The sequence below is a fragment of the Enhydra lutris genome, unplaced genomic scaffold (assembly GCF_002288905.1).
Source record: "Enhydra lutris kenyoni isolate GAN:26980312 unplaced genomic scaffold, ASM228890v2 scaffoldscaffold32, whole genome shotgun sequence".
In the NCBI taxonomy this organism is placed as follows: Eukaryota; Metazoa; Chordata; class Mammalia; order Carnivora; family Mustelidae; genus Enhydra; species Enhydra lutris.
In genome coordinates this window covers 17,603,852-17,615,983 of record NW_019154116.1, presented here as the reverse complement: position 1 = coordinate 17,615,983, position 12,132 = coordinate 17,603,852, and positions in this window count along the sequence as shown.

The window sequence follows — 12,132 nt, the reverse complement described above, 5'->3', positions numbered from 1 at the left end:
TTTTTTTTTTTTTTTTTTTTTTTTTTTTTTTTTTTTTTTTTTCAAACATTCACAGCCTTTCGTGGAACTTCCAAAATTGTTACAGGGTGTCCTGGGTATTGCTAAACCTAGCACTCTCAGACCACTGAGGTCTAATTTATACAGATTTATAAGTTTCAGATTGCCATTTCCTTTACTGCTTTCATCTGCCATCGTCCGCTTTTTCACTATATTTTCTTTTTTTGCTAATAATTATAAATTTCCTTCTCTCTCCCAAGTTCCCTGTAACTTCTAGAATTTGGTTTGAGTGTGGTTCTCTTTCCTCCATTACTCTTCCCTTTTGTAATTTTCTCTTCAAGCAAATACCACAAATCTTTCCATGATATAACTGGTTTGCTTAGTTTTAGAAAGACATTTGTACAGCATTCCCAAATATCCTGTGCAAAGTTCATTCACTTTGTTTTCTAAAATATGCTCTGACTCCACCACAAAAATCTTGACTCATATCTGGAAGGTCTAACTTGGTGCTAGTTTCCCTTTCATGGCCGAGTTCAGACCCTCTTTGGGTTCTCAGTGCTTAAGCAACCATGAGGCAAGCTAGCGCCTGCCCTTCCCCAGAAACAATTTAGAGAATTTTATAACTCAGATATATAAAATACCTTCCATTGGTTCCTTCCTGTAATATGTTGTCCAAAAAACTTCCTGAAGGGATCAGAGTGATAAAATTATTCATGAAAGTACAGTTCCAACTTTCTAGTTGGATTGTCTCTTCTGGATATGTGCATTTGTCCTACTGGCTGCCATGTTGTGATTAAAACTGGGTCTAATGCATCCTTTTTCTGAAAGAGTAATAATATAGACACCATTGCTGCTTATGTTTCTATTAACATCCTCAGCACCATTCTCTCTAGAATTAGCTGACTTATAGGAACCCTCTCACTTGGTTCTGTAGAGGGTTTTAATTTCAGGAAAACTGGATGCAGTGTGAAAGTTTAATATTCCCATATATTGAGGCACTGATCCCACAATCTTTTAAATAATGCCATACAGTGGACCAGGATATCTAATTACCACTTCATTATCAGAAATCTTACTACATATGAGATTGAATATAAAAAGTATTCAAAGGATAATACAGTGTTTGGCTTATTTCCATTAGATCATACAGAGTTCACCTCAGATGGCTCTCTGGTTACCTCCTCTTTCTTTGGTCCTTTTTTCTAATTCTCTTCTCCCATGATCCTCTAGCTTTTTGTATTCTAGTTGTCCTCCTTCCCCCACCTCCCACCTCTTACCTTCCCCTTTCTCATTGCCTGTCTTTCTCATTTCTGCTCTCTGCCTCGGCTCTATCCTGGTTGAGGAAAGTCAGAATTTCTTAAATTGTGGGTCTCTGAAGGCAGCTCTAATTCTTTTGGATTCTTCAGTTAAAATAATCTGGATGAAAAGCAAAACTTTTCCTGGTTCGCATTGTCCATGTTTCAAGCCTCTCTCGAATTATTCAATTTTGTTTCAGTTATCAGAGAAGGCAAAAATTTGGGTGAGCTAGGAAGGATAAAATGTTCTTCCATCATATATCCATTTTTACCATATTTTCTAAAGCTGAGGTTATATGAAAACATTGTAGAGATAATTATATTAATGAAAGTATTTGTGAATGCCTGAAGTATCCATATTATATATAGAAAACAAATTATTTAAATTAAGTATAATTAGTATGCATCAGTATTAATCATACAAGTCAAGCAAGACTTTATTTTTGATAAAATTGTGAAAAACATGTTTAGACTAAAATTTATAATTAATTATCAATTTAGATGATGTCTCATGTAAAAATTATGCATTTTAATATGTTGCCATTAATTTGGTTTTTATTTAGCAACTGTTTATTGAGCATTTAATGTGTAGAATGTACATAAGAATGGTCCCTGAATTTGTCACCTTAAATAATTAATTGAACTAGTGTTTTAAACTAGGTGAATAATTTTAAGTTAAAGACCTATGTTTTTGTATAAGAAATATATTTAAGTGTAATACACATTCTTTGAGTTTTAGAACTTTGTATTAAGAACATAAAAATAGCATTTCATTGAAAACCATTTTATTAACACTGAGGTATAGCAGGTGATTTTATTATGAAATTGGTCAAAGATAAGAAATTTTTCCAACAAAATCAAAGAAAAACAAGAGAGACTTATATTTTATTTTAATTGTTGGACTTCATAATATATTACAGTCATTGTTTCTATCTTATTAGAAATATAAGCTTTGACTTACCAATTCCTTTAGAAGACTGTTTTCCCCCTTTTGGTAATAATATTGTGGGTTTCAGATTAAGTTGCTATGTGATGCGCTGTTAAATAAAAATTCAACTTCCAGTAGCTTTAAAATAGAAAGTCACTGCCTGACTCCAGGCTATCTGCCTGGTAATTGCAGAAAGAACTTCGTTAGGTCCATGTAGAATGAATGAGCACAGGCTCTCTGAAATGCTGTGCAGACAATCCATCCAGCTGAGAAAAGACTTTGAAGATGATTGCCTTAGGAATTCTTGAACACATAGGCCGAAGGAGTGACTCTAATTCAAAGAATGCAAACCTTCTTGATTTTTATGAAGATAACTACTAGAACCACTGGGAAGTAACTACTTCCTATGGGACATAATTGGCATTTTAAAAACATTTTATCTGACTGAGTTAGCAATGCAGGTTGAAATAGAAGCCAATTTACACTTGTTGGAGTTTTATAACCACATCTATGTTACATTTAAAAATAAGAAATATTGGGGCGCCTGGGTGGCTCAGTGGGTTAAAGCCTCTGCCTTCGGCTCAGGTCATGGTCCCAGGGTCCTGGGATCTAGCCCCACATCGGGCTCTCTGCTCAGCGGGGAGCCTGCCTCCTCCTCTCTCTCTGCCTGCCTCTCTGCCTACTTCTGATTTCTGTCTGTCAAATAAATAAATAAAAAATCTTAAAAAAAAAAAAAAGAAATGTAAGGGTGCTGTCCTGAACTGAAAGTTGAATAGTAGCACAAGCCAAACAGAAAAATGAATGGTCTGTGTTATGATGTCCTTGCATATCACTTGTTAATCACATTTTTTCAATTATGTAAATCAAATGACAATAAAAGAAAAAGTTTAAATAGTAAACGTTGTAAGAGCACAGTTTTCTTTTTTTTTTTTCTTAAATATTTTATTTATTTGTTTGACAGACAGAGATCACAAGTAGGCAGAGAGGCAGGCAGAGAGAGAGGAAGGGAAGCAGGCTCCCCGCCGAGCAGAGGGCCCGATGCAGGACTCGATTCCAGAACCCTGGGATCATGACCTGAGCTGAAGGCAGAGGCTTTAACCCACTGAGCCACCCAGGCGCCCCGAGACCACAGTTTTCATAGAAACTCATAGTTATGTCCCAGTATCCACATTTCTTCTTCCTCACAGAATCTTTGATTATTTTGTGGATAAATGGCTGCTATTGAGGTACAACCACTCTCAACCTATGGTTAAGTTCTGGTCAAGGAGATCTTAGTAGAAACCGTGAGTAAAGCTTGTTTTCAAAGGGAAGAGAAATGACTTTTATCTTTTTCTCCTCCTTGTAGCTTAATAGCGTGGACTTAATTGTGAAGCTCAAAAAGCTTCTTAGAACTCCCTAGTGCTAGTGGAAGCTATTTGTACAATTGAGTGATTAAATACAAGATGCCACACTCCCATTCTCCTAGATCATCTACTTCAGATTTTTCTGTGTGACAGAGAAACTTCAACCATGGGTATTTTGATTATCACTCACAAGCAAACTTAGTCCTCAAATAATGCAGATTTTATACGATCATGACCCACTCACTCATTACATTTGTCAACGAATTTTAATACAGTAGTTTTTAATGGACATAAAATTAAACTGCCTCTTTCATCATTGTTCTGTTTATGGACTTGATCCTTGACCAGTCTGAATAAGAGCCTGTATCCTTTCCCTTTTCTGAATATTCCTTTCAAGAAGCAGTCCCTGAGAGTCTCATCAGAAAACTTAGGTTCCATGCCTTAGGATAAAGGACCCCAACACATGATGAGGTTTGAAAGATTAAACAAAGTTACACCAGCTACTTTAGTTGAGAGTAGTATTTTATAATGTGATGAACTAGGAAGCTGAATCTCCACATTCTAATTAGTAGAAAGCAGCTACTTGGAGGGAGATGTAGTTCATATTTCTCTTTCCTTTGAAATTCTCAACAGTCTATCTGCTAATGAGAGAGAGAAAGAGAAGTCAAGCTAGAGAGTCAACATGAACGTGAAGTTCCTTTGAAATCATAAGTCTTCTGCAGTTGGGATTTTTATTTAATTAAAATCCAAAAATTAAATGAGTTTGTCTTGTGGTTTGGCCATGACAGATTTTCTACACAGCAGTGGTTCTAAAGCTGAAGTGTGCAGCAACTGAGGGCTTGTGAAAACACTGATTGCTGTCTCCCCACACACCCCCCACATATCCCTGGCTCCCAGAGTCCATTTAGCAAGTCTGGGTGGGGCCTAGGGATTTAACACAATCCTGTGTCAACCAAACCAATGTGAGTTCACTCCTTGGTGAGTCAGATCCTATACCAGGTAGAGTTGTCACACAAAGAAAACTTTTATTTGCAGCAAATAAGGAAATCATGGGTAATGACTTTCAAAGCTGTGATTCCCCAAACAAGGGTGAATGGGTTCCTTTTGTTTAGGGTTAGGAGAATATTTAGATAGGGAATCCTTGTCATCATATGTAGAGGTGGGCATAAGATCGCATATGTGGAAACATGCCTATACGTACATTGTATGCTATGTAAATGAGGAGGAGGCTCCTCTCTGGGTGGAGATTTAATATTATAATGAGGTTAAGACGGTCATTCTAGAGTTTACTCCATTGTCCATGTGGAGGCAGGAGTGAGGGGGGTTAGCTTAAAAGGTCTGGGTAGTCTGTGCCATTAGGAGATCTTGTCAGGGCAGTTGCTATCATCTGAGGGGTGGTTTTGTGTTTCATTTGCCTGGGTTAAGGGATAAGCAGGAAAGAAAAGCTTAAGCAAAAAGGTAAGACAAAGTTAGTGAGGCAGGCAGTTAATGTCAGGTCTTGGGACCTAACTGGTGACACTAGGTGATGCTGATAATGTGGACCCATGGAGAACATTTTTAGAAATTCTTCTCTAGGGGCACCTGGGTGGCTCAGTTGTTAAATGTCTGCCTTCGGCTCAGGTCATGATCCCTGGGTGCTGTTCAGCAGGAAGCCTGCTTCTCCCTCTCCCACTCCCTCTGCTTATGTTCCCTCTTGCTGCATCTCTTTCTGTCAAATAAATAAATACATCTTAAAAAAAATTCTCTAAAGCTCTGAGGATTCATGTCTATTAATTCAAATGAGTGTAGATTGCAAGATAAAAGGGAGGACAGTTGTTCTAAGCCTGTGTTCCACGGAATTCATAGGTTGCGATTCTAACCTTTCATGTGTTGGTATTAGGATATGGAACAATTGGCAGGTGATTAGGTCATGAGGGTGGAACCACTAATGGGTAGTGCCTTTATGAAAGAAAGCCCAGAGAGTTTTCTCCAAGTTCACCATGTGAGGACACAGGGAGAGGATGGTCTGTGAATCAAGAAGTGGGTTCTTACCAGACACCAGATCTGCTTGTACTTTGATCTTGGACTTCCTATCCTATAGAACTGTGAGAACATTTCTGATGTATAAGCCCCTCAGACTATGCTAATTTCTTATAGCAGCTCAAAGACAGTAGTATAGAAAAAAAAAAAATCTGTTACTACTACCAAAACCATCCTATAGTGTTTTTGAAAATTTATGGCAGTTGTGCCAAAAATGGACTGAATAAAAGTCAACTCATTTGTATTTACAATGAAAGCCTGAGTTTAGGTGCTGACATCAGTATAATATAGAATGACCAGGATGACCCCCTTTTGTTGGCTCCTCTGACCTGCCTGTGGTTACAGACAAGAATGGAATTGAGGTCTAGGTGGGGTGTAATTATTAAGATAAGTTTTCTGTAGAAGAGTGGATACAAAACTTAAGCATGCGTGAGAATCATGTGGGGTGCTTTGAAAAAAATTCAATTTTTTTTAAAAGATTTCTTTTATTCATTTGGCAGACAGAGATCACAAGTAGGCAGAGAAGCAGGCAGAGAGAGAGTAGAGGAAGCAGTCTCCCCTCCAAGCATAGAGCCCTGAGAGGGGGTCGATCCCAGGACCCCCTCATACCTCAGCCGAAGGCAGAGGCCTCAACCCACTGAGCCACAGGTGCCCCTGAAAAAATTCAATGGAAATCCTCCCCTAAACCACTGATGAAATTTATGAGGTGTAATCTCATTTGATTTTTAAGTAAGGATCGCAGGTGATTTTGTTGTGAAAGACAGTAAACACTGAGAAATGGTGCTATTAGAAACAAACAAACAATAACAATAACAAAAATCCAACTTTTAGAGGCAGCCCCAGTACTTTGTTCTCTGTTCTCTTCCAGCAATGGAATCATTCAGAGTTAGTGCCTCCTTCGTCAAATCTTCTTGCTTGAACTTTCCTGCCTCTCTGATAAGGACCTTGTAATTACACTGGGCCCATCCGGATATTAAGAGGAAAAACAAACCAAATAAAAAATGGGCAAAGATCTGTGTAGACATTTCACCAAAGAAAATATACAAATATCTACTCACATGAAAAGATGTTCAACAGCATTAGGCATTAGGAATATGCAAATTAAAAGCAAAATAAGACAGCACTTTCCATTGACAAGAAGGGCTATGATCCAAAATGCTGTTAATACCAAGTGTTGGTAAGAATATGAGGAACCAAAATCCCCATATGTTGCTGTTAGACATGTAAAATGTACACCCCTTTGGGAAACAGTTTGACAGTTGCTTCAAGTTAAACATATATTTGTATATGATCCAAGATTCTACTTCTAGGTATCTACCCAGGCAAAATTAAAATCTATATTCACACAAAGACTTGCAACAAATGTTCCCAGGAACAAACTGGAAACATCCAAATGGTCACCAACTGGTAAACAGAAAAACAAAGTATTGTTTACTAATACAGTGGTATACTCTCAGCAATAAAAAGAAACAAGCCACAGATACATCTGCAGAGCGGATAAATCTCAACAACTTTAGGTAATAAGGAAATATCAAATATGAGACAATTTTAAGTAATTACTTTATTTTATTTAAAATATTTTGGGGTACCTGGGTGGCTCAGTGGGTTAAGCCTCTGCCCTCAGCTCAGGTCATGGTCTCAGGGTCCTCGGATCGAGCCCCACATCGGGCTCTCTGCTTAGCGGGGAGCCTGCTTCCCCCTCTCTTTCTGCCTCCCTCTCTGCCTACTTGTGATCTCTGCTTGTCAAATAAATAAATAAAATATTTTAAAAATTAAGAATAAAATATTTAAGTACTTTCCAATGACAGGTATTAAAAATTTAGATAAGGAAAGAAAAATACACTACTCCACATCAGAAGAACCTAAAGGTCATATACTCCAAAAAACAATTTGAAGCGAGTTCTCTAGCTTCCTGCTAAGAGCAGCTTTTTCAGGAAACACATTAAGAAGCTTAAATTTCTAATCCCTCAAACTGACTGGGTGCTTGAAATCTGGAAATGCCACAAACCAGTAAATTGAAACTATTCCTGTATAACATAAAACCCATGGAGAGAAACCACAATTAAGAAAGTAAAAGATTTAGAAGCAAGGCTTATTTTTAACAAGTGCTATCACATTACAAAGCTGGCTGACAATGGAAAGAGCTGAACAGAAAAATGTCTTTAGGCTCTTGGGGCTCCTCACTTTTCTATTACAAAAATATTTATTAGAATTAATTGTTTTTAATATAGACATACTGTGCAGCTTAGTAAAAAATCTTTTAGTTTTACTTCCTCTTAAATACCTAGGTTTATTTGCCAATACCCATGCTCTGATTTAGCTTGGAGCCTCATGATGTATGAGTTGTATAAGCCGACATGCCTGGGATTAAATTCAGATTCAGCTAAATGAACTAATCCAAGGCAAATAATAATAATAATAATTAGCCTCAATTTTCTCATCTACTAAGGGGAATAGTAACATTCACTTTGGCATGGTCTTTATTTTGGGAGGCTGAAGTACATATTTCATTGTCTTCCCAACAGCATTATGTTTTAGGGTAGGCTGAATTCTAAAGGTAAGCCCTACCTCCCCAGTTTCCCATTGCTTGCTTAATGAAACGTACATGAAATTAGGTGCTGCTATAAAGGGATTTTTCAGGTGAAAATCAAAACCAAAGCCAGTTGACCTGTAAATACTCTACAATACAGATGGGCCTGGCTCAATTAGGTAAACTCTTTTAAAAACAGAATTGACTTCAGCTGGTAGCAAACAAAAAATGGCTAGATTCAAAAACTAGGAAGGATATGATGCACCATCACGGTCTTGAAGAGGGAGGGAGCCATAGGATAAGGAATCATGTGGGCTCTAGCAGGGAGTGTGGTTTCCAGCTGGCAGCCATCAGGGAAGTTGGGATCCCTGAAACCACAAGAATAGGATTTAGCTAACCCCTGAATGAGCTTGGGAGTGGATTCCTCCTCCAAAGGTCCCAAGTTGTGTGATACTAAACAAAGGACCCAGCCTTCCAAGTTGTGTGACACTAACCAAAGAACTCAGTGCCTACCAAGTCTTCTCTATAGATCTGTGATAAAGTAAATGGCTGTTGTTTGATACCTCCAAATTTGTGGCAAGGTGGTATGTAGCAATAGAAAACAAATGTAATGTTTATTAAAATAGAGTTCCTCCCTCCCTTTTGTAGAGCTAGATAGAAACAATGATTGTTAACTTTTTAAAACACAACACCCTGCTGTGTGTGATGGACTGCATACTGATATTCTAATTATTGATAAAATTGTAAAACCCCTTTATAGAGTTCTTTTAATTTCTTACAACTGTCATATGAAAAATATTCACAACCAGTTTTAATACCTATTGCACAGATGAAGTCATTCTTATAATCAGAGTAGTTTAATATACGAAGTTCTTCTGGATCCCTAGTTAGCTGTTTTTCCACTGGATTATATAATCTCCACATCTGAGTAAATATAGGAAATTTCAAAGTTGAAGTATAGACTGATAATGTAAATATTTAGAATCATGATGAAGCAAAATGATAATTTTACCTGGCAAGTTTTTTGAATAGTTAGAATTGATTGCCGGTTAGATAAATCGTATTTGTCTTAAATCAGGCCTATGTAGGGGCACCTGGGTGGCTCAGTGGGTTAAAACCTCTGCTTTCGGCTCAGGTCATGATCCCAGGGTCCTGGGATCGAGCCCCTCATTGGGCTCTCTGCTCAGCAGGAAGCCTGCTTCCCCCTCTCTCTCTCTGCCTGCCTCTCTGCCTGCTTCTGATCTCTGTCTGTCAAATAAATAAATAAAATCTTAAAAAAAAAAAATCAGGGATATATACATTGTAGAGAAGCATCAATCCAGAATACAGCTGTTTCTAATCCATTCCTATTGACTCTTTCTTCCTATTTGATACATTGTCCAAGTGGCAAAGAGAATGCCTCAGTCTATGCAAAGGTCTAGTGAATACTTTTCAGTATTTCCATAAATATGAATATACATCTAAGAAATTCACAACAATGTAGATCTAGGCATAATTAATTCTCACTGTCAGAAAAAATTCTTTGGTTTGCTTTGACTGTCCTTACCTTGTCCCTCTCTGCCACAGCCATTGTCATTGTGATTGCCTTGACTGAATATCACCTCAGCCTCTAATAGAGAAGGTCTTGAGTTACTGAGACCAAAGATCAACATATCTGAAGGACCTGATGGCAAAGTGGTCACACTAAATCTGTGGAAACTAATGGATAAGTCTCATGTGAAAAACAAGGAAGGATGAGTGCAAGTCAGAGAGAGCAGAATGCCTTGAGAGTACAAAAGGCTGAGACCTTGAGCAACCTGAGAATCCTGATGATGTCAAACCAACCAATAGGAAAGTGGAGAGAAGGGGAATGGTTCATGACCATAAGAAGGAAGATAAGGAATTAGAACATGGTGACCATTTGCCTAGAGGTGATGAAGAGGAAACAGATGTCCTTGGAGATACTCATTTTCCCTCAAACTGTTTTTGGTTTGTTAGTGAAGATTCTGCCTTTGTAGTAAGTCACATTGCTTTCATGGAGTTAAATAAAGGACTGGGGGACTGACGATGATGCCAGCATTCAGTGCCTGCCGGGACGGGGGAGTCACAGCTAAGGTCACAAGGAAGCTTCATCTACAAGGTGTCCAAAGAGAAGCCACATTCTACATGGAAAATAGTGATCGTGAAAGAAAGAATGTAGACCTCATTCTTTGTGAGTTTAACTTAAGTATTCCAGAAGATGCAGTAAATGGAAAACCGATGTTGAAGAGGAAGTGGATTTTTAAAATGAAAAAGAAGTTTGAGGAGGACAATAGAAGTGAAGACTCCAGATTATCTGTCTCTGCACATTAGGATTGGACCCAGGGGATGTTTCCTCATCACCACAGACTAAACCTGGAGTTATAGATCTTAAGTGGAAGCTTATTCCAGAAGTAAAAAACATATTTTTAAAAGCTTATCTAGGGGCACCTGGGTGGCTCAGTTGGTTAAGCATCTGCCTTCAGCTCAGATCATGATTCTAGGGTCCTGGGATCAAGCCCCACATCAGGCTCCTTGCTCAATAGGGAGCCTGCTTCTCCCTCTCCCACTCCCCCTTGCTTGTGCACCCTCTCTCTCTTTAAAAAAAAAAAAAAAAAAAAAAACTTATCTATCACTGGTCTAGTAATAAGGAAAAATGGTTTTAGTCCTATAATTACTGTTAACCAGTTGAGAAACATTATGTTTACTGTAAACCTAATGTTTACTGTTACTCTTCACATTACTGTTTTATTTATAAAATGAAATGTTTAGTTTATAGATGACATCTCTAGTATCTATTTATATATCTCCCTATATAACCTATTTAGGTGGGGATTAACTTTTTTTTTTTCTAATTGCACGAACTTATTTAACTTCCCTTCTCTCATTTATCTCCTCTGAAAAAGGAAGGTAATTTCTACTTCACAGTATAGAAATAAATAAGATAGTACGTGAATAAGTAAACAAATAATACTTCGAGCATATTTACCTTTTCAATAGAAGCTCATATATCTATATAAATTTTAAAATATGATGATAGAATATAAATGTTCAATATTCTCTTCAATAATGGACAAATTTGTATAGCATACTGTGATATATATATATATATATATATAATTAATAATATATTACATACATTTTTCTAGTATACCTAAACTTATATATTGCTTATGTTAAGATTTGTTTATGTAATACCATTTCTCAGAATGTGAATGAGAAATCAACTATTTTTAAAAATTAAGCAATTCATTTTCTGAGAAAGTATATAGTAACCTCGACATGAATGATCATATTTACTAGTTTTCAAATATTTATTTTTTAAACAAATATTTATTTACTTTTAAAGCTAAATGAAAATCATTCTTAAAATTTGTTGTAGGTAAGGGTACCAAACAAAGAACAATAAGAACTTAACATCAAACCCACTAAATGCTTTTCCCTACTATAATCTATTTGACACTATTAACACAAAATGTATCCAGCATCATTTGGTATGCATTTCAGATGAAAATGCTATTAGTTTCTGTTCAAAATTGAAATGAATTTAATCACAAACTATTAATGTACTTTAATTTGGTTTGCTACTGGAGAAGGTAATTGCTCTATTTTAAATTCAGTTAGTGAAATAGTTACAAATAGCAGAATTGAACAAAGAAGGACATTTTCTCTAATTTTATGAGGTATTGTTTAGAAGCTTATAACTGAGAAAATAGATAATTAAATGACATTTTTATTGTTAGTACTCACACACTAAATTATTAAAGCATCAGCCTTAATAATCAGAGTAAGCATAATGGGCTTACATTTGCTTTTCAAGGCTTGGACATTTATTTAAAAAACATCAAACCTGGATAGAATGATCAAATACCAATATGTATATCTCTCAATAGATATTTCCACAATATTAGAATGACTTAATAGGAAACACTAGAAAGCTTGTAATTAGAAACAATGGAAAAAGATTATCCTTGTTCATAAAAATACCAATGTGAATGTCAACTGAAAAAAATAACTCTGAAG